This window comes from Loxodonta africana, chromosome 3, assembly GCF_030014295.1.
Source record: "Loxodonta africana isolate mLoxAfr1 chromosome 3, mLoxAfr1.hap2, whole genome shotgun sequence".
Lineage (NCBI taxonomy): Eukaryota > Metazoa > Chordata > Mammalia > Proboscidea > Elephantidae > Loxodonta > Loxodonta africana.
The window spans coordinates 61,361,685-61,386,081 of NC_087344.1; positions in this window are offsets into that span (position 1 = coordinate 61,361,685).

A 24,397-nucleotide genomic window follows, 5' to 3' on the forward strand; every position below is an offset into this window, starting at 1 on the left:
TACCTACTGTGTGCCAGCTGCTATCACTTACATCATCATCTCATTTGACTCCTCAACCATCCAGTAAGGTATAATTTCCCTTTACAGACCAGTAAATATAGACCCAGTGAAGTTAACTGAATGATGGAGCTGGGATTTGAACCCAGGTCTGTCTGCTGCCAAAGTGCTTGCTTTGTGTGGTCCCATGGAACCTTGGTACCTGGCTGCGTCCCTGGTCTAGGAAGGTAGCCTAGGAAGGTGAGAGATATGAGGAAAAAAGAATCAAGGAGCTTGGCAACAGTCTGGGAGAGTGTGGAGAGCCTTGAGAACTAGAAAGAAGATTGGGGGTGGGCGGCTAGTTGAGGAGAGACATAACTTTGAGGTTACTGTTCCATGAGGTCAACCAGTGAGCAGATGGAAAAGTAGAAGTGAGCTCAGAGGAGAGACCAGACTGCGTGTGCATGAGGCGGGTGTTCTTTGCTCAAAAAGATCTGAAATGACTTCTGAGTTTACAGCTCCTCAAGACCCTCCTCCACCTGACTTTGAATGCAGCATCCCACCTTAGGGCCTTTGCACGTGCTATGTACTCTGCTTAGACTAGTTTTCCCCTTTACCTCTTCAAAGTGGCTTTCCTTAAATGTGCTGTCTCATTAGGGGGAGAGCAATTAGGAGTGTATAGCAAGGTATATATAAATTTTTGTATGACAGACTGACTTGATTCATGAACTTTCACTTAAAGCACAATAAAAATTAATTAAAAAAAAAAGTGGCTTTCCTTAACCTCTCTATTTAGATAGATTCTCATTTCATTACCCCTAGATTTGGTAGTTTCCTAATACTTATTACAATCTATAAAAGTTTTTTCCCCAATGCCTTCAGCACAGCTCAGACATCTTCCTTCAATACCATCGATTCCTGATCATATGCTACCTCCTGAAATGGTTGAACATTGACCAATTCTTTTTGAGGTACTGACTCTGTGTGTTCCTTCCATTTTCTTTTGATGCTTCCTGCATCGTTTAATATCTCCCCAGTAGAATCCTTCAATATTGCAACTTCAGGCTTGAATTTTTCCTTCAGTTCTTTCAACTTGAGAAATGCTGAGTGTGTTCTTCCCTTTTGGTTTTCTATCTCCAGCTCTTTGCACATGACATTATAATACTTTACTTTGTCTTCTCAAGCCGAAATCTTCTGTTCAGCTCTTTTACTTCATCATTTCTTCCTTTCACTTTAGCTACTCAACCTTCAAGAACAAGTTTCAGAGTCTCTTCTGACATCCATTTTGGTCTTTTCTTTCTTTCCTGTCTTTTTAATGACTTTTTGCTTTCTTCATGCATGACTTCCTTGATGTCATTCCACAACTCATCTGGCCTTTGGTCATCAGTGTTCAAAGCGTCAAATCTATTTTTGAGATAGTCTCTAAATTCAGGTGGGATATACTCACGTTTGTACTTCGACTCTTGTGGGCTTGTTCTAATTTTCTTCAGTTTCAACTTGAACTCACATATGAGCTATTGATGGCCTGGTCTGCAGTTTGCTGCTGGCCCTGTTCTGACCAACAATATCGAGCTTTTCCATCATCTGTTTCCACACATGCAGCGAATTTGATTTCTGTGTATTCCACCGGATGAGGTCCACCGTTTCTGTTGTCGAAAAAAGTACTTGCAATGAAGAAGTCGTTAGTCTTGCCAAATTCTCTCATGCTATGTGCAGCATCATTTCTATCACCAAGGCCATATTTACAACCATCAGTTCTTCTTTTTTGTTTCCAACTTTTGCATTCCTACTTCTTTGTTTCCAACTTTCACATTCCAATCACCAGTAATTATCAATGCATCCTGATTTCATGTTTGATCAATTTGAGACTGCAGATGGTAAGAATCTTCAATTTCTTCATTTTTGACCTTAGTGGTTGGTGTGTAAATTGGAATAATAATCATATTAACTGGTCTTCCTGGTAGGTGTATGAATGCTGACAGCACTGTACTTCAGGATAGACCTTGAAATGTTCTTTTTGACGATGAATGCAATGCCATTCCTCATCAAGCTGTCATTCCCAGCATAGTAGACCACATGACTGTCTGATTCAAAATGACCAATACCAGTCTATTTCAGCTCACTAATGCCTAGGATATCGATGTTTATACATTCCGTTTCATTTTCGACAATTTCCTATTTTCCTACATTCATACTTTGTACTTTCCATGTTCTGATTATTAATGGGTGTTTGCAGCTGTTTGTTCTCATTTTGAGTCAGGCCACATCAGCAAATGAAGATCCTGAAAGACTTACTCCATCCACGTCATTAAGGTCGACTCTACTTTGAGGAGGCAGCTCTTACCCAGTCATCTTTTGCGTGCCTTCCAACCTGGGGGGGGCTCATCTTCCAGCACTATATCAGACAATGTTCCGCTGCTATTCATAAGGTTTTCACTGGCTAATTCTTTTCAGAAGTAGACTGCCGGGTCCTTCTTGCTAGTCTGTCTTAACCTGGAAGCTCAGCTGAAATCTTTCGGCCATGGGTGACCCTGCTGGTATCTGAATACTGGTGGCAAAGCTTCCAGCATCACAGAAACATGCAAGCCCCCACAGTATGACAAACTGACAGACACATGGGAGAAAACAAGGCTCCAGGAATTGATGAAATACAACTTGGGATGTTTCAACAAATGGATGCAGCGTTGGAAGTGTTTGCTCATCTATGTCAAGAAATTTGGAAGATAGCTACCTGGCCAACTGACTGGAAGAGATCCGTATTTATGCCTATTCCCAAGAAAGGTGATCCAACTGAATGCAGAAATTATTGAATAATATCATTAATACCACGTGGAAGTAAAATTTTGCTGAAAATCATTCAAAAGTGGCTGCAGCAGTACATCAACAGGGAACTGTTGGAAATTCAAGTTGGATTCAGAAGAGGACGTGTGAAGAGGGATATCATTGCTAATATCACATGGATCCTGGCTGAAAGCAGAGAATACCAGAAAGATGTTTACCTGTGTTTTTTGACTACACAAACGCATTTGACTGTGTGAATCATAACAAATTATGGATAACATTGCAAAGAATGGGAATTTCAGAACACTTAATTGTGTTCATGAGGAACCTGTGCACAGACCAAGAGGCAGTCATTCGAGCAAAACAAGGGGATACTGAGTGGTTTAAAGTCAGGAAAGGTGTGCATAGGGTTGTATTCTTTCACCATACTTTTTAGTCTGTATGCTGAACAAATAATCCAAGAAGCCAAGCTATATAAGGAAGAACACAGCATCAGGATTGGAGGAAGACTCATTAACAACCTGTAATATGCAGATGACACAACCTTGTTTGCTGAAAGCAAAGAAGACTTGAAGCACTTACTGATGAAGATCAAAGTTACAACCTTCAGCATGGATTACATTTCAACATAAAGAAAAAAAAACCCTCACAACTGGACCAATGAACAACATCCTGATAAATGGAGAAAAGGTAAAATTGTCAAGGACTTCATTTTACTTGGATCCGCAATCAACACCCATGGAAACAGCAGTCAAGAAATGAAAAGACCCACTGAACTGGGCAAAGACGTTACCTTGAAGGCTAAGGTGCACCTGACCCAAGCCATGGTGTTTTCAATCGCCTCAAAAACATGCGAAAGCTGGACGATGAACAAGGAAGACCGAAGAATTGACACCTTTGAACTGTGGTGTTGGCAAAAAATATTGAATATACCTTGAACTGCCAAAAGAACGAACAAATCTCTCTTGGAAGAAGTATAACCAGAATGCTACTTAGAAACAAGGATGGTGAGACTTCATTTCACATACTTTGGACATGTTATCAGGAGGGATCAGTCCCTGGAGAAGGACATCATGCTTGGTAGAGGATCAGCAAAAAAGAGGAAGACCCTCAAAGAGATGGATTGACACAGTGGCTTCACCAATAAGCTCAAGCATGACAACGACTGTGAGGATGGTGCAGGACCAGGCGGTGTTCTGTTCTGTTGTACATAGGGTCACCATGAGTTGAAACCGACTTGCCAGCACATAACAACAACATCAGCATAATAGTTTTACTTAATTTCTTTGTTTTTCGACTACTTCTTGCCTAATCCCCACCCCATCCTGAGAGTGTCTGTCCCATGAGTGCAGGGATTGGATGGGCTTGTTCACTTCTGTGTCCTCGGATTTTAGCAAATATTTGTAGAATGAATGAATAATCCATCCAACCTATCTTCCCCGATTCTCTGCTCCACTGAGGTTGATTTCCTGCTGGTTCCCCATCACACCCTCCTCATTCTCCTCTCCTGTGTACCTTCACTTGGAATGCCCTCTCTCCTTTGCCCATTCAAATTCTGTCCAAGGCTGAGCTCCTATTGGACCTCCTCTGGGAAGCCCACTCACCCCTGGAACAGGCACCCTGGTAGAGTGAACAACCTAGACAACTGTGTATGCTGACTCTACTCCAAGCACCATTATTCAATTATACGTGACCTTGAGCAAGTCACTTCAGCTCCCTGGGCTCTATTTCCAGTGAATTCATTCCTTGAGGAATTGTACCTAGGGGAAATATTCAAAAGCAGGTAAAAGCCATAAATGCCCAAAGATATACTCTGAAGCATTATTTAAAATAGAAGAAAAATTTAAAACAACAAAAACATTCAATGTTAAATGTTAAGAGTGACAAAACTAATGTCTACGGAGTGTTTGAGGACTCCAGGCAGCAAGCAGGGTGTTAAGAGCTGTGGTGAAGAGCGCAGGCCCACCACTTAACTCTCTGTGATCTCCAACCAATGACTTAGCTTCTTTGAGTTTCAGGTTCCTCGTCTGTAAAATGGGAACGTTAAAGCTTCCTACCTTGTGGGCTTTGTTTTTGTTGTTGTTGGATAAACTTTGTATTGACTATAAGCCAAAGACAGAAATGTATGCAAATCATGTACAGCTCAGTGAAGTTTCACAAAGGAAGCACCATCGTGTAGTCAGTAAACTGGGCAGCTCTGAGGAGTCCGTGAGACAATACCTGGAAAGCACTTAGAGCAGTGCCCAGCACAGAGAAGGTGCCGGTAAGGGATATTTACTCTTACTTGCTCCGTGTTTCAAGGGCATTGTGCTACGCACTTTACAGGCATTGTTTTGTTTAATCCCCACAGTAACCTTATGAGGCCGGCACTAATAGTACCCTCATTTCAAATAAGGAAACTGGGATTCAGAGAAGTTGCATATACTGCCTAGGGTCACGAAGTTAGTAAATGACAGGAGAAAGGAATCCAAATCTTTTGCTTTGACATCTATTGGCTATTCAGTGAGGGACTTGGTAAACTGTGGTCCACTGGGTTCTTCAGTCAGTTTAGTAAATATTTACTGAGCAAACATACCAACAATCATGACAATGGCGCAGGACTGGGCAACGTTTCGTTTTGTTATACGTAAAGATGCCATGAGTCAGAGCCCACTTGACAACAACTAACAACAACAACAACCCTACGTGCCAGGCACGGCTCTAGGCACTAGAGATACAAAGTAAGCAAGATAGAAAAGCTCCTTGCCCTCATGGAGCTTATATTCTGGTGGGAGAAGACAGACAGACAGATAATAAATAAATTAAAAAATAAATAAAACTTTCTGACAGGAATAAATGCCAACAGGAAAATAAAACAGGATAATGGGATGGAGAGACTTGCAATAAGGGAGACGACTTTAGATTCAAGGCTCAGGAAGGAACCCTGAGGTAGTGACAGTTGACCTGAGGCCTGAAGAGTGTGGAGGAGCCCCCGTGCGGCCATCTGGGGAACAACAGGCAAAGCAGCGAAGGGCGTGGCGTGTTGGAAGAACAGGGAGAGTATGACACCCGTAAAAAAAAAAAACCCCAACTCATAGCAACCCTATAGGACAGAGTAGAGCTGCCCCTTAAAATACGGCTTTGAAAACTAAAACCTGGGAGAAAGTAAAAAACAAAGAGTGTACCGTACAGTAAGACGACGACTATAACCACACATGGGCACACGTTGTCCCAGCCTTTGCCAGAGAGACAAAAATTTTCTCAGGAAAGTGAAAGCAGTCCATTTCTTGGGGTACCGTGATTAAGAGTGTTTTTTGCTTTTTTTTTTTTCCTTTTGAACAATATCTGCTATTGTCATATTATCGTTTCTGTAATTGTTTTAAAATTTGAAGAAAAGAAGAAACATTCCAGGAGTCTCATGCGGACCAAAGAAGACAGTTCTGTGATTGCGGGTTAGGCTGTGCACCTGAGATGGATGTAAGCCCTTTCATGTATGGGAACTTCCTCTTTGAATTTCTGACCACATCTATTTCCCGCCTTCCCGACCGCCATGTTTTTCCATTAATGACTCCTCTCACTGACAAGATTATAAGCACCCAGCGGTCACACACCTTTTTGTAAACCATCCAGTGTGCAGTGCACGTACTTATTAAAAAAAAAAAAAAAAAAACCATTGCCATAAGAGTTGATTCTGACTCCTAGCGACACTATAGATGGTCTCTAAATTGACCTGTGAGGTGGGCAGTGGAAAGAGCACTGGGCTGGGAGTCACAAGTCCCAAATGCTAGTTAGCTCTGTCACCAACGTGCTGTGCAGTCTCAAGCAAATCCCACTCCTTCTCTGAGCCACAATCCTGAAAATGAGGGCTGTCACATGGCCTGGTACATCGACAGGGCACTGGCAAAGTAAAATCTTTCTGCTATTCGTGTGATGCATACTTATAAGAATTTTTTTAAGAGAAAATAAACATTGAATCACTAATAAAATCAATAAAAGAAAACAAAGAAGGATTGTCTGGTATCATTATTAGCTCAGGTGAGGGAATGGGAAATCCCTGGAAGATCTTTGTTCTTTGTAAAATGAGGAGGTTGGGCTACTAACACCCACTATTTACTGGGCTCATATTACACACTAATCATACTACACACCTATTACATACCTGTTCTTTACATGAATTATTTCATTTGATCTTTCAACAGCCAAATGAAAATGTTTATATTACATGGAAGAGTTGAAAATTATTAGTCTTCCCAGTTAACAGTTGAGGAAACTGAGATCAGAGAGGGATATAAATTTTCCCACAGTCACTCGGGTCTCTTGGAGTCCACAGACTGCGTTTAAACCACAAGGGTGGGTAGAAGGCCTCTAAGCCCCTTCTAACTTCAACTTTCCATGAAGATTCCATGAGCCCCTCTGTTTCTTCTGGGGGCCCAGCAGGGCTCTGCTCCCTTGGGCATTGGATCCCTGGAAGGTCAGTTTCTGTGCCCTTGAGGACTAGGAGGGACGGTAGCTGCCGAGCTTGACTTCAGGCAGGAATTTCGCAGCTCGCCCAGGACCTAGACTGCAGGTGGAGAGTGTCTGGCAGGAGAAAGGGCCAAGTGATGCCTGCCGAGGCTGGAAAGGGTGGCTCCCACGGAGAGGAGAGCCACTGACTGCTTCTCCTGTCCTCAGCCACCTGTTCCCAGCCCCACCCTTCCCGCCTCTCCACCTCGACTTTGGAATGCTCCATCCAAGAGCTGTGGGGCCAGCGGGGTATTAATAACTGGACTCTGACGTCTGTGCTGATAAGAAAAGCATTCCATCCTAGCAGCCAAGATGTTTGAATGCCTTTCAACCCATCTCTCCGAGCCTTTAGTGGCCCTTAAAGGACCAGGGTGACAGGATAACAATAGTAATCATAGCTGCCATGTTTTGAGTGCTATGTTTTGTCAGGCCACAGTGCCCCCAAATGCAATCTTACAGCTATTCCTTAGCTTATTCCTTAGGGTACTTTTATTATCTCCATTTTACATTTGGGGAAACTGAAGCTACGAGAGGTTAAGTGACTTGCCCCAGGCCACGCAGCAAGTGAGCAGGCACCTTTATTCAAATCCTGATCTGCCAGCATCGCCAGTGTCTGCCTGTCCCCTCCTGTGGGTGGTGAGAGCCAAAGAAAGGCACCTTGTTCTGGGCTGTGGGGTAAACACTGTGGCCCAGTTTCTTTAATTTCCAGGAACAGAGTTAACTGGGATGAGATGGGGAAAGGAGAGCTTCCAGGAAGCTGCTTTTCCCTTGGAAGCAGGACGAGGCCTGTTGGCCCAGGCCTTGTGATAGCCCCTGGAGGCAGCGATGGCTCCAGCCCGGGAGAGGGGCTCTGGCTCAGGCTCCAGCTCTGTCCTTGGCCCTCCCCGGGCTTCTGGAGTAAGAAATCGGGTGACAGGAACACCTGCTGCTGCCCAGGGGACGCAGCTCTGATTGCAGCAGGCGGGGTCATAATGCCTGTGCTGGGTTCTTTTCTTCTCTCTCAGGGCTCCTGGTTACCCTCACTCCCCTCTTCACTGCTTTGAGGTGCTAGCTACTTGGGGTCTCCCAGGAGACAGGGTCAATCACAGATAGAGAAAGGAAGAGGAAGCCCATTTGTCCAGGGCCTCATAGTCACCAAGGCCTCAAACATAGGTTTTTGACATTAGCTGTTGAAGGGCCGTGTGGTCCAGTGATTAAGCCTGCAGCCTCTGGAGCCAGACTGCTGGGCCTACCTCCCAGGTCTACCATTTTTAGCTCTGTAACTTTGAACAGGTTCCTAAACTTCTCTGTGCCTCAGTTTCCCTATCTGTTATAAAAAAAAAAAAAGAAAACCTGTTGCCGTCATGTCGATTCTGATACATAGCAACCTTATAGGACAGAGTAGAACTGCCCCATAGTGTTTCCAAGGCTGCAAATCCTTACAGAAACAGACTCCCACGTCTTTCTCCCGAAAAGCAGCCTGTGGGTTCAAACCGCCAACCTTTCAGTTAGCAGCTCAGCACTTAACCACTGCACCACCAGGGCCTCCTCATCTGTAAAACGAGAGTAATAATAATACCTCCCTCCTAGGTTGCTGTGAATCGGAGTCAACTCAATGGCACTGGGTTCACCGGGTTGTTGTGAAAATTCAATGAGTGAATACATGTAAATGTAGATTTATGTAAGTGTGAAGCCTGGCTTGGGGTAAGCACTCAGTTAAGGTCAGCTGCTGTTTTTGGACGAAGTTATACACAGAGGCATGGACACAATGGAGAGGAAACCACCATCATGGCTTCACTCCTCTTCCCTCTCGCTTTTTTTTCCATCCATCGTTGTCACAACATTGTAACTATAGTGGCCTTAAGAAGTTGTGTAACTTTGAGGCTTTTCTTTCATTTAAGAAGCATTTTGTCATACGCATTTATTATAGTCATTCAGTAAGTGTGTGCTGAGGGCCTACTACGTGCCTGGCACTGTTTTAGATGCAAGGCCTACAGCAGCCAGCAGGGCTGGCAAGGCCCCTCCTCTCCAGGAGCTTACACTCTAGTGGGTAGTTGCTGTTTGACTGCAGAACTCACTCTTTTAAATTGAGGCCTAGTTTACATACAATCCAAAACCAAAACCAAACCCGTTGCTTGCGAGTCATTCCAACTCATAGCAACCCTATAGACCCTATAGAGTATACAAATGTTAAGTGGATTTCAATGAAATTTTACATATATATATGTACTCACCCATGTAATCAAAAGCGAGATCAAGATACAGAAATTTCCATCACTCCAGAAAATTCCCAGTCACCACTCTGTCTCCCCCAACATAACCACTATTCTGACTTCTGTCACCATAGACTTATTCACCTGTTTTAGAATAGCGTGCACTCTTTTAAGAATGCCTACTTTTTTTATATATATATTTATTGTGCTTTCAGTGAAAGTTTACAAATCAAGTCAGTCTCTCATACAAAAATTTATATACACCTTGCTATATACTCCTAATTGCTCCCCACCAATGAGACAGCACACTCCTTCTCTCAACCCTGTATTTCTGTGTCCATTCAGCCAGCCTCTGTCGCCCTCTGCCTTCTCATCTCCCCTCCAGACAGGATCTGCCCACATAGTCTCATGTGTCTACTTGAACCAAGAAGTTCACTCCTCACCAGTATCAATTTCTGTATTATAGTTCAGTCCAACTCTTGTCTGAAGAGTTGGCTTTGGGAACGGTTCCTATCTTGGGCTAACAGAAGGTCTGGGGACCATGACCTCCGGGGTCCTTCTAGTCTCCGTCAGACCATTAAGTCTGGTCTTTTTATGAGAATTTGAGGTCTACATCCCACTGCTCTCCTGCTCCTTCAGGGATTCCCTGTTGTGTTTCCTGTCACGGCAGCCATTGGTTGTAGCTGGGCATCATCTAGTTCTTCTGGTCTCAGGTTGATGTGGTCTCTGATTTATGTGGCCCTTCCTGTCTCTTGGGCTCATAGTTACCTCGTGTCTTTGGTGTCCTTCATTTTCCTTTGCTCCAGGTGGGTTGAGACCAACCGATGCATCTTAGATGGCTGCTTGCTAGAGTTTAATACTCCAGACGCCACTCTTCAAAGTGGGATGCAGAATGTTTTCTTATTAGATTTTATTACACCAATTGACCCAGAAGTCTCCTGAAACCATGATCCCCAAACCCCACCCCTGCTATGCTGGCCTTCAAAGTGTTCGGTTTATTCAGGAAATTTCTTTGCTTTTGGTTTAGTCCAGTTGTGCTGACCTCTCCTGTATTGTGTGTTGTCTTTCCCTTCACCTAAAATAGCTCTTGTCTAGTATCTAATTAGTGAATACCCCTCTCCCTCCCTTGCCACTCTCATAACCATCAAAGAACATTTTCTTCTCTGTTTAAACTATTTCTTGAGTTCTTATAATAGTGGTCCCATATAATATTTGTCTTTTTGCAACTGACTAATTTCACCCAGCATAATGCCTTCCAGGTTCCTCCATGTTATGAAATGTTTCACTGATTCATCATTGTTCTTTATCGATGCGTAGTATTCCATTGTGTGAATACACCATAATTTATTTATCCATTCATCCGTTGTTGGGCACGTGGGTTGCTTCCATCTTTTTGCTACTGTAAACAGTGCTGCAATGACCATGGGTGTGCATATATCTATTCGTGTAAAGGCTCTTATTTCTCTAGGATATATTTCAGACAGTGATTGCTGGTTCATGTTGTAGTTGTATTTCTAGCTTTTTAAGGAAGCCCCAAATCGATTTCCAAAGTGGTTGTACCATTTTACATTCCCACCAGCAGTATATAAGTGTTCCAGTCTCTCCACAATCTCTCCAACATTTATAATTTTATGTTTTGGGGATTAATGCCAGCCTTGTTGGAGTGAGATGGAATCTCATTGTAGTTTTGATTTGCATTTCTCTAATGGCGAATAATTGTGAGCATTTCCTCATGTATCTGTTAGCTACCTGAATGTCTTCTTTAGTGAAGTGACTGTTCATATCCTTTGCCCATTTTTTAATTGGGTAATTTGTCTTTTTGTAATTGAGTTTTTGATGTAACATGTAGATTTTAGAGATCAGACGCTGATTGGAAATGTCATAGCTAAAAACTTTCTCCTGGTCTATAGGTAATATTTTTACTCTTTTGGCGAAGTCTTTGGATGAGCGTAGGTGTTGATTTTTAGGAGCTCCCAGTTAATCTAGTTTCTGTTTTGGTGTTTGTGCATCGTTAGTAATGTTTTGTATACTGTTTATGCCATGTGTTAGGGCTCCTAGCATTGTCCCTATTTTTTCCTCTATGATCTTTATCATTTTAGATTTTATATTTAGGTCTTTGATCCATTTTGAGTTAGTTTTTGTGCGTGGTGTGAGGTATGGTTCTTGTTTCATTTTTTTGCGGATGGATATCCAGTTATGCCAGCACCGTTTGTTAAAGAGACTGTCTTTTCCCCATTTAACTGACTTTGGGCCTTTGTCAAATATCAGCTGCTCATATGTGGATGGATTTATGTCTGGATTCTCAATTCTGTTCCATTGGTCTATGTATTTGTTGTTGTACCAGCACCAGGCTGTTTTGACTACCGTGGCACTATAATATGTTCTAAAATCAGGTAGTGTGAGCTCTCCCACTTTGTTCTTCTTTTTCAGTAATGCTTTACATATCCGGGGCCTCTTTCCCTTCTATACAAAGTTGGTGATTTGTTTCTCCATCTCGTTAAAAAATGTCGTTGGAATTTGGACCGGAATTGCATCGTATCTATAGATCTCTTGGTAGAATAGACATTTTTACAATGTTGAGTCTTCCTATTCATGAGCAAGATACACTTTTCCACTTATGTATGTCTCTTTTGGTTATTACAGTAGTGTCTTGTAGTTTTCTTTGTATAGGTCTTTTACATTCTGGTAAGCTTTATTCCTAAGTATTTTATTTTCTTGGAGCATACTGTAAATGGTATTGATTTAGTGATTTCCTCTTTGATGTTCTTTTTGTTGGTGTAGAGGAATCCAACTGATTTTTGTATGTTTATCTTGTATCCAGATACTCTGCTGAATTCTTCGATTAGTTTCAGTAGTTTTCTTGAGGAAAAATGCCTACTTTTTAATAAAGGAGCCCTGGTGGCACAGTGGTTAAGTACTCGGCTGCTAATTGAAAGGTCAGCGCAACCCACCAGCCACTCCACCACTCCATGGGAGAAAGATGTGGCAGTCTACTTCTGTATATATTGTTGTTGTTGTTGTTAGGTGCCATCAAGTTCGTTCGGACTCCTAGCTACCCCATGTACAACGGAGTGAAACACTGCCCGGTCCTGCAACATCCTCAATCGTTGTTATGCTTGGACCCATTGTTGCAACCACTGGGTCAATCTATCTCCTTGAGGATCTTCTACTTTTTTGCTGACCCTCTACTTTACCGAGCATGATGTTCTTCTCCTGGGACTGATCCCTCCTGATAATGTTTCCAAAGTATGTGAGAAGTAGTCCGCCATCCTTGCTTCTAAGGAGCATTCTGGTTGTACCATAAAGATTACAGCCTTTAAAACTCTATGGGGCAATTCTACTTGGTCCTAAAATGTCTCTATAAGTCAGAATCTACTCAACAGTGAACAACAACTTTTTAATAGCTGCAGAATATTGCATCATATACATACATATGTATGCCATTGGACATGTGTTTTGCTTTTAGTTTTTCATTGTTATCAGTAATATCTTAGTGGCTGTGGCTTATTCCATATTTTTAATTATTTCTTTAGGTTAAAGAAAGAAGTGGGATTCATTATTTAAAAGATTCTTGGTGAATACTAAGAGATCGCTTTCCTAAAATGTACAGAACCACCAGCTGTGAATGGATGTGTCAGTTCAGTGGGAGGAGCAAGTTATGGGTATATAGCATAACTTCAGGTGCCAGCTCAGCACAATCATCTACCTTCTTAGCTCTGTTTCCTTGAGTGTTCAACACAAAATATATACACTGGTACAGAAAGGTGTCACCACCAGGAGTCTGAATGGCTTGAGAGAGACTCCCAAGATGGTACCTATCTTGGTGAAGTCATAATAATACGGAGTTTGGGATTCAGCTTTATAGTGTCAGAATCCTGACTTTTTGGAGCACACTAACAGGGGATTCATCTTTCATTGATAGTCTACCAATAAACAAGCAACAGAGCCTGATTTACTGATAAAGCAGATACCAATAGGCATTTACAATGATGAATTTTAACCGACAAGTGAACCAGGATGCACATGCCAGAAGACTGGTGCATTCTCTCCCTGCTAGAAAGCTACAGGAGAAGCCAAATGATAAACGGTAAGTTTCTCCACTTCTCAGTCTGGGTTCTTTACAAAGTAGAGCCTGAGGCAGAGGGCTTAGCTGCTATTACTTTATTAGGGAATATAATTCTGGAAAAGGAGCCCTGGTGTCACGGTGGTTAAGCACTAGGCTGCTAACTGAAAGGTCAACAGTTCGAACCCACCAGCTTCTCCGTGGGAGAAAGATGTGGCAGTCTGTTTCTGGAAAGATGATAGCCTTGGAAACCCTATGGGGCAGTTCTACTGTGTCCTATAGGGTTGCTTTGAGTCAGAATTGGCTCGACAGCTCCAGGTTTTAATGGGTACATGTAGTCCTGGAAAGGAGCCCTGGTGGTGCAAGGGTTAAACACTACATTACTAACTGAAAGGTTGGCTATTCGAAGGCAAAGGCTCCTTGGGAGAAAGACCTAGCAACCTGTTTCTGTAAAAAAACAAAAACTAGACCCATTGCAATCGAGTCGATTCCAACTCACAGCAACCATATAGGACAAAGTAGAATGCCCGTAGGGTTTCCAAGACTGTAATCTTAACTGCTGCATCTTTCTTTCGCAGAGCAGCTCGTGAATTTGAACCACCGACCTTTTGGTTAGCAGTCAAATGCTTAACCACTGTCCTACCAGCACTCCTTCCATGAAGATTACAGCCTAGGAAACCCAATGGTACAGTTCACTCAGTCACATGGGGTTGCTACGAGTCAAAAATCAACTTGATGGTACCTAACAACAACATAGTCCTGGCAAGCAAGAGTGAGGAATAAGGACAGCAGGCTACAGAAGGAGAGAGTGGCAACACAAGGGTGCTTGATCAAGCTGACTGCTGCTAAGGACAACTGATTCTACTTCCTACAGAACCATCCCCCAGGAAGTCATATAAACTGAGTCTCAGGACCATTTGTGGAAGAAGCAGTGAGAAAAAGGGAGGAAACTGCCCACAAAATTCCATCTCCCAGTAGTCAGAGGTCACTATTGCCTCCTCTGCACTTCCAGGTTGCCCATGTAGAGGATGGAGAAGGATATGGTGGGGGCAGCAACAGGAAACCCCAGCGAGGGGCACATGGTACCATATGAAATGAGGACTGGTAGATTATGCATAAATGAAATTGGTCGGAGCCCACAAAGCAAGATCTCCACAGTTGGAACAAGATACAGGTGAGGCCAAGAGGATGTGACTCAGTCATTGTGCCCTTCAAGGTGACCTCGGCATCCTTTCCCCAGCCATGAATTGCACTAGCATGGCCTGTTTTTGGTTCTTTAGATTTCTTTTTTCTAAGAAAAATGCTGACCACATGTTTCCTGACTCTCCTAGTCTTTCTCCAAAAAGAATATAATACAGATCATGACATTTCCACTTTCTAATTACAACCACAGGCCAGGCCAGTCTACTTCCACAAGATCACGTCTGGGCCACCTTGACTGGGGTTTGGGGTGATCCGAAACCCATCACACTTTACTGACAGCAAATCTTTATTACACACTTCCTGTGTGCCAGGTCTATGCTTTACATACATGATCACATTTAACATACCCAGAAACCTAATGAACTATTGTTGTTAGTTGCTATCGAGTTGGCCCCAACTCATGATGACCTTATGCACAATAGAAAAAAATGTTGTAGTCCCGCACCATCTTCATGATCACTGGAATGAATTAGGTACTACTATTGTTTCTACTTTACAGGTGAGATTACTGAAACACAGTGCGGTGAAGTAAACTTCCCAGTCACACAGCTTGTATGTTGTAGAGCCAGGACTTGAACTCATCTCCCTGACTCTAGTACCTGTGCATTTAACCATTTCTCTATATAACTCTGGTTCCCTTCCCACACTGTGTGGTTTTTCCTAGCTTAGCTCTCAGAAAGCATCCTTATTCTTACTGCTCCTAACCTCACTGTTGCCTCTACCGAGTGACAATAATGTCTAGTGGTCCAACAGACAAAATTCAATGGCCAAAAAGGATGCTTTTACCTGAGACTGTGAAAAGGAACCATGAGATGTGTAGAGAGTGAACCCTTTTCTTCAGCTCAACACTCTCTCAACCCTGAGTTCCTAAGGAAAACTGAATTCATTCTAGCAGTTCCTTGATAAGTCCTCCCTCCCACCCCAAACTTCCAAACACCAAATCCTGGGCAACCTTCCACCTACACTTAAATCTTCTACTTCTCCCCCATCTCCTTGGTCACTAGCTCAGTCTGACCACCATCATCTCTTGTTCAGACCTTTGCAACTAACTCCCTACAGCCCTCTTGCCCACCCTTGATTCAGTCTCCATCTGGCTGCTAGGGTGATCTTTTAAACTAGAAATCTCTGCTTATGTATTTTTTAAAAAATGGAAAATAACTAGTATTGTCAAAGACGTGGAGAAATTGGAACCCTTGTGCTTTGTTGGTGGGAATGTAAAATGGTATAGCCACTGTGGAAAATAGTTTGACAGTTCCTCAAAAAGTTAAACATAGAATGGCTATATGACCTAGCAATTCCACTCCTAGGTATATACCCAAAAGAACTGAAAGCAGAGATTCAAACAGATACGCACACCTATGTTCACATCAGCATTATTCGCAATAGCCAAAAGGTAGAAACAACCCACATATCCATCCACAGATGAATGGATAAACAAAATGTAGTATATCCATACAATGAAATACTATTCAGCCATATAAAGGAAGTAAGTATTGTGACCTGCTATAACATGGAGGAACCTTGAAGACATTATGCAAAGTGAAATAACCCAGATACAAAAGGACAAATATTGTATGATTCCACTTATATAAGGTATCTAGAAAAGGCAAATTTACAGAGACAGAAAGTAGAATATCAGGTAACAAGAGCTGAGATGGGGGTGGGGGAATAGGAAGTTACTGTTTAATAGGTACAAAGTTTCTGTTTGGGTTGATTAAAAAGTTCTGGAAAAAATAGTGATGATGGTTACACAACATTGTGAATGTAAACAGTAAATTTTACGTTACGCATATTTTATCACAATTTAATAAAATGTGAGCCACTACTTTTAGCATAGAGTCTCAGATCTATAACATGGTCTACTAGACGGAACAGAGTGTGGCCCCTTCCTTACGCTGGCGTTTTAAACCTGGTCCTTATGCTTCTTCCCCCTCCAACTTGGTTCCAAATCTGTTAGAAAATAGGAGAAGTAGAGCCGGGCCTGAATCATCAGCTGTTCCAGCTAATCTCGGTTCTCATCAGGAAGACAACTAGGACTCATCCAATGACCAAACAGCCACTGTTGTACCTGGCACAATACATTCTTGGGCCTGTAAATCACTTGTCAGGTGGCTGGATCAGGAATAACCATCCCAATCTTCTTGGTACCGGGCTAGCAGAGGAGTAGGTTTGAAGAAGCTCAGAGTGTCAGAGCTGGGAGAATCCTCTGAGATGTACTGGTCAGACCCTCTCATTATGCAGAGGGGGAAACTGAGGCCCAGAGCAGGGAAGAGGCTTGCTCAAGGTCACACAGCATGTTCGTGGGAGAGCTGGCCCTCTCCATGGAGGCCTTTCTCCATCTGCCTCGCCCTGCAGAGATGGGGCTGGGATCTCCCAGATTGGGAAGGAGAAGGGGAACACTGATGCGGATTCTTCCTTGCCATGGATTGAATTGTGTCCCCCAAAATATGTGTATCAATTTGGCTAGGCCAGGATTCCCAGTAGTGTGCGACTGTCCACCATTTTGTCATCTGATGTGGTTTTCCTATGTGTTGTAAATCCTACCTTATGATGTTAATGAGGTAGGATAGGTAGCAGTTATGTTAATGAGGCAGGACTCAATCTACAACATTGGATTGTGTCTTGAGCCAATCTCTTTTGAGATATAAAAGAGAGAAGCGAGCAGAGAGACAAGTGGACCTCGTACCACCAAGAAGGCAGTACCAGGAGCAGAGCATGTCCTTTGAACCCAGAGTTCCAGCACAGAGAGGTTCCTAGTCCAGGGAAAGATTGATGACAAGGACCTTCTTCCAGAGCCGACAGAGAAAGCCTTCCCCTGGAGCTGACACCCTGAATTTGGACTTCTAGCCTACTAGACTGTGAGAGAATAAATTTGTTAAAGCCATCCACTTGTGGTATTTCTGTTACAGCCGCACTAGATGACTAAGACATTCCTGCTATGGCAAGGTAGGAGTTGCTCCCCCAAAGCAGCACTGTAGGCCTGGTCAGTCACCCTTAATAATCTCATTGTAGCATTTGGTACTGGCCTTGGGGACTGGCCCAGGGTAAGATAGCCTTGGAGGGGGTTAGGCCTCTGACGAAGCATCGATCAAGCCTCCGGAACATCTACAGCACAAAAATCTAGGGGCAGCAATCTGGCGACAAGATTACCTGGGTGGTCCAAAGGTTGGAGGTTTGAGTCCACCCAGAGGTGCCTTGGTAGAAAAGCCCAGCGATATACTTCTGAAAAACCATCCCTTGAAAACCTAAGGAGCAGAGTTTTACTCTGACACACATGAGGTCATCGTGAGTTGGTCAACTGATTTTTTAATCTGGTGACAAGCGGGACAAAGAGACTTGGCTTGAAGCTGTATTTGCCTAGCTAGTCTACTGTGTTTCCATTGACCATGGTTTCTCAGCTTCCACGCTACTGACATTTGATAAATCTTTGTTGTGAGGGGCTGTCCTGTACACTGTCGGATGTTTAGCAGCATCCCTGGTCACTACCTACTAGATGCTTGTGGCACCTGCCCTTCTAGTTGTGACAACCAAAAATGTCTCCTGACATTGTCGAATGTCCCCTGGGGAGCAAAATTGACCCAGTTGAGAAGCACTGACTTCACCTTCTGTTGAATTGGCTTAGAGGGCATGATGGAGATTGCTCTAAGAGAGGAGCTATCCCTTCCTACAAAAAAAGGAAATCATTGGAGGATAGGCCGCTGGGGCAGAACTGTGAAGCTGGACGTCACCTGCCCACCTTCCCTCTCTTGATCAATTTTTCTTTCATGGCTCCCATCTCTACTTGGAAAAAATTAATAAATTAGCCAGAAAAAATTAATAAATGCATTCATGCTGAAGTGAGATAAGCAGCGTATAGTAATTACTCAAGGTTAAAACACACAAGCGTTATACAGTACACTTTAGATGGGAGCATTTCACTGTACGTAAATTATATCAGGAAAAAAAGAAGAATGGATGAATGAAAGCCACGCAGGCATTGTAGTCAGACCTGGGTTCAAGACTTAATTCTGATATTTCCTAGCTGTGTGACTTTGGGCAAGTTCCCTCACCTCTCAGAAACTCACTTTCCTCAGTTGTAAAAGGAGAGGAATAACAGTAAGTTCCTCACAGGATAATTGTGCCGATTAAATGAGATAATGTATAAACAGGACTTTGCACAGTACCAGGCACAGGAGATAATATATCGTTGTTAGTTGCCATCTAGTCCGCCCCCAACTCATGACGACCCCACGCACAACAGGGTCAGACTGTTGTGATCCATAGAGTTTTCACTGGCTGATTTTCAGAAGTAGATTGCCAGGCCTTTCTTCCTAGTCTGCCTTAGTCTGGAAGTGTCACTGAAACCTGTTCAGCATCATAGCAACACCTAAGAACAAGTGGTGGCTGTGCTTGGGTGCGTTGGCTGAGAATCAAACCCTGGTCTCCCACATGGAAGGTGAGAATTCTACCATTGAGCCACAGCTGCCCTCAGATAATACATTGTTTATTGCATATTTACATTTATACCTATTACCTATTTATATTTATTTACCTATAGTGTGTAGAGGCGCCCTGGTGACTCAGTGGTTAAGAGCTCAGGCTGCTAACGAAAAGGCCAGCGTTCGAATCTACCAGCCACTCCTTGGAAACCCTATGGGACAGTTCTACTCTGTCCTATAGAGTTGCTATGGGGTTGCTATGAGTCAGAATCGATTCTACGGCAGTGGGTTTGGCTTATAGTTTATAGATGAAATCGTTGCCTGATAATCTGCTTGCTGTGGGACTATTCTAATTAGTGGCATTTGCTTTTGCCTCTTCCCATATTACTCCTTTGTTCAGATGAGAAAAATAAGGTACAGAAATGTAGTAGTTTATGAGTCTTGGCTCCACCAGTGATTTTATTAGGAACTTATGTTACAGAGCTCTCTGAGTCTCAGTTTCCTCAGTTATAAAATGGCATGCTAATAAAGTACATCCTGGCGGTGCAGTGGTTAAGGGCTACAGTTGCTAACCAAAGGCTGCCAGTTCGAATACACCAGGCGCTCCTTGGAAACCATATGGGGCAGTTCTGCTCTGCCCTATAAAAAAAAAAAATTTTTTTTTTTTTTTTTTTTTTATAGGGTTGCTATAAGTTGGAATCGACTTGATGGCAACTGGTTTGTTTTTTTTTAACGCAGTAAAACCTGGGAAAGCCAAAACCTGTGTAAGGCGGAAACCTGTCGGAGAAGGAAAACTCAAATATTTCCACTAATAGAGAGAGAAAAGCGATAAGGCTGCACCCTGTCAAAAGCGGAAAACTTTGAGAGACCCGAAAACATAAGGCAATCCTGTCGAGTTCTGGCTTTCGCTGTACTGCCCACTTCACAGGGTTCTTGTGACATAAAGGGCTGATTGCGCAGGTCTGGGAGTTCAGAACGCCTTGGCAGCTGCACTAATGGAATCTGCCACAAGGGGGCAGGATTGCTACACCCAGGATCCCACTCATTTCGATTTTTTGCGCATGATTAACTTTTAACTTTTTATTATGGAATATTTCAAACATACACAAAGGTAGAATAGTCTGATGAACCCCATGTACGCAGTTCCAGGTTTCAATCACTATTAACACGTTGCAATCTTGTTTTATCTTCCCCGCTTTTTGTTTGCTGCTGCTTGCGAAGTATCCTAAAGCACTTCCCAGACCTTATTTCATTTCATCCGTAAGTGCTTCAGTGTGCAGTTCTAACTGAAAAGGACTTTAACTTTCACAAGCACTGTATCATTACCCTGGTGGCGCAGTGGTTAAAGCACTGAACGTTCAGCAGTTCAAGTGCTCCACTGGAGAAAGACTGGCAGTCTGCTTCCATAAGGACTGCGGCCTTGGAAATCCTATGGGGCAGTTCTACTCTGTCCTGTAGGGCCCTTATGAGTCAGAGTTGACTCGATGGGTAAAAGGCATAGCATTACTACACCTAACAAGAAAGAACAAGACTTCCTTAATTTGTCAGTTCGTATTCAAATTTCTCTAACTGTACCAAGGATGTGTTTTGACAGTTGGCTCACTTCAATCAGAATCTAAACATGGTTGTTGCATTTAGTCTCTTAAGTTCTATATTTTAAGATTCCACTTTCCCTTTTTATTTTCATGCCGTAAATTTGTTAGAGAAACCAGGCCATTTGTCCGGTAGGATGTTCCACATTTTGGGTTTGGATAATTGTTTCTTTGCGGTGTTTTCCTATTCTCCTGTATTTCTAGTAAACTGATAATCAGATATCTAGAGGTTTGATTAGGTTGAGTTTTTTTTTAAGGTGATAATGTTTCCTGGAGAGCACTGTATCCCCCTCTTAGTGATTTGAAGATTGGTCAGTGGGTTGGGACAGGGTCAGGCTAAGTTCTCCATTACAAGTTCCCCAACAACTTTTTACCCAACTGTTTTCACATTATTTCATAATCATTGCCTAGGCTCATTATTTCATTCCAAACCCACAGCTGTCAAACTGATTCCAACTCATAGTGACCCTATAGGACAGAGTAGAACTGCCCCATAGGGCTTCCAAGGCTGCAAGTCTTACCAAGGCCGATTGGCACATCTTCTCCCCCGCCAACCCCACTACTTCTCCACGCCCCACTTCCCACCCCCCACCCCTGTGTGGCTGGTGGATTTGAACCAATGACCTTTCTGTTGCAGCCAAGAACTTTAACTACTGCGCCACCAGGTTTCTTTATTATTTCATTAAACCAGAAACAAAGCCTGTTGCCGTAGCAACCATATAGGACAGAGTAGAACTGTCCCATAGGGTTTCCAGTGAGAGGCTGGTGGGTTTGAACTGGCAACCTTCTGGTTAGCAGTCACGCTTTTAACTACTGCCCTACCAGGGCTCTATTATTTCATTACCAGAAGAAACCAAACCCAGTGCCGTCAAGTCGATTCTGACTCATAGCCGCTCTATAGGACAGAATTATTTCATTAGGGATTACAAAATCAATTTTTCTAATCTTATCGTCCCTTCTATATTTATTAGTTGTATTTCTTCCACTAGGAGCCCTGGTAGCAGCCCTGGTAGCACAAACTGTTAAGCGCTTGGCTGCTAGCCTAAAGGTTGGTGGTTCAAACCCACCTAACGGCTTCTTGGGAGAAAGACCTGGAGATCTGCTTCTGCAAAGATTACACTGAAGAAAACTCTATGGGCAGTTCTACTCTGTCACATGGGGTTGTTAAGAGACGAATTTGACTCAGCAGCACCAGCCACCTCCTACCACCGCCACAAATTCTTTTATAAAAAAGAACTTTTTCTCAGCTACTATTTGGTTACCTGAAATACAATTCATTAAGGAAAGACTGGGAAAATGTTTCAGTATTTTCCTATATGTATCAATGATTAATCAGTTGGTTCCCTATAAAATTCTAGTGGTGACAAATGTGTTGTTTTTCTTAAGTATCATTATGAATTCATGGATTTTTATATATGTGCTGTTTCCTCTTTGGGAGCCCCTTTGGATTGGCTCCTGGGTCATTTTGACACAACCCAGTAGCCTTTGGTTGCTTCCTGACCAAAAGATGGCTCAAGCTCACCTTTCCTGCTCCACATCTGGAATCAGCCATTTCTCAAAGGAGCCTTGATTTTGTTTTTTTTTTTAAGTGGAAAAAAGTATTTAGAGATCAAATCTATGCAGTGGGGTGTGCTCTTTACTAGAGGATTGGTCAGTGTTTCTAAGCCTTTTTAGCAGAGCTAGGAAAATAGGAGAAAAATATATGCTTCATCCTGCTACCTGATTCGGATCTAAGATTATCTTAACTTCTTTGATTTTATACTTGTAACTTTTCTCATCCACTGAAAGGTTGAGAATGGTTCGTAATGCCATTAACATAATTACTTATTTGCTTTATCCAACAATATACCTTTAAGTTTCAAAATAACAATACTAATATTACTACTAACAATAACACTACTGAATGCAGGTTAATATTTCTATACCGCTCTCATCCTTAGACTATATCCCACCAGGATTGTACAGTCAAAATGCTTATAAAGCTCCTTGAAGTTATTTTCTCTGTATAGTTATGCCACTAATCTGATACAGTGAAACCTGTGAGAGCTGGAACTCGATGAGACTGCCTTGTTTTTCCAAGTCTCACAAGTTTCCCACCATTGACAGGGTGCAGTTTTAACCGCTTCTCTATCACTCTGTATTAGTGGAAAACACTTGAGTCTTCCTTCTTTGACTGGTTTTGGCTTACACAGGTTCCAGCTTTCACAGGTTTACTGTACAAGCAGTCCTGAAGTTAAGTTGAATACTTCTTTTTTTTTTAGTTTTCATTATTATTGCCTTTTATGATCAGTATCAATAAACCAATAAATCTGCAAAGGAACATTTGAGAATGATAACAGCCAATTACACACTGCAACATTGTATGTAACACATATACTGAGGATAAAATGTACAAAAAAATGGTGGTAATTGCAGTTCGTCGTAACTAGAATATGCTGTAAGCTGGGGACTACCTAAATAGATCCTTCATTTGGTTGTTTTTTTTTTTAATTTCTCATTCAAAAATTTACACACATTGTTTTGTGACATTGTTTGCAATCCCCACAATGTGACAGCACAATCCCCATTTCTACCTTGGGTTCCCTGTGTCCATTTGTCCAGTTCCTGTCCCTTCCTGCCTTCTCATCCTGTTTTTGGATAGGTGCTGCCCATTTGGTCTCGTATATTTGACTGAACTAAGAAGCATATTCCTCATGTGTATTATTTTTTGTTTTAAAGTCCTGTCTAATCATTGCCTGAAGAGTGGGCTTTGTGAATGGTTTCAGTTCTGGGTTAAAAGAGCATCTGGGGACCATAGTTTCGGGGGTTCCTCCAGTCTCTGTCAGACTATTAAGTCTGATCTTTTTACGTGAATTTGAATTGTACTACATTTTTCTCCTGCTCTATTTGGGACTCTCTGTTGTGTTCCCTGTCAGAGCTCAGGGGTATTTTTGATTTAAGGCATAAAGATTATCTCAGCACAATAGTTTCAGGGGTTCATCCACTCTCCATGGCTCCAGAAAGTCTAGAGTCTATGAGAATTTGAAAATCTGTTCTACATTTTCCCCCTTTTGATCAGGATTCTCCTGTGGAATCTTTGATCAAAATATTCAGTAAGGTAGCCAGGCACCATCCAGTTCATGGCAAAGGAGGCAGCTGCTCATGGAAGCTTGGCGGTAATCTTAACAGAAGCAGATCTCCAGGCCTTTTCTTCTTCGGTGCATCCATATATACACTTATCTCAATAAACTCCCCTTAAACCAATGAGCACACTCCTGCCCCCCCCCCCCCCGCCCCATTTCCTACCTGAGAGGGAGCTCCCTGAAGCTGACTCTAGGCCCTGGCAGATTTTTTTGTTTTGTTTTGTTATTGCGTTTTAAGTGAAAGTTTACAACTCAAGTCAGTTTCTCATACAAAAATTTAGATACATTGTTATATGACCCCAGTTGCTCTCCCTATAATGTGACAGCACACTTCTCCTCTCCACCACGTATTTCCTGTGTCCATTCAACCAGCTCCTGTCCCCATCTGGCCTGCCTTCACATCTCGCCTCCAGACAGAAGCTGCCCTCTTAGTCTCATGTGTCTACTTGAGCTAAGAAGCACATGCCTCACCAGTATCATTTTATATCTTACACTCCAGTCTAATCTGTCTGAAGAGTTGGCTTCAGGAATGGTTTTAGCCCTGGGCTAACAGAGAGTCTGGGGGCCA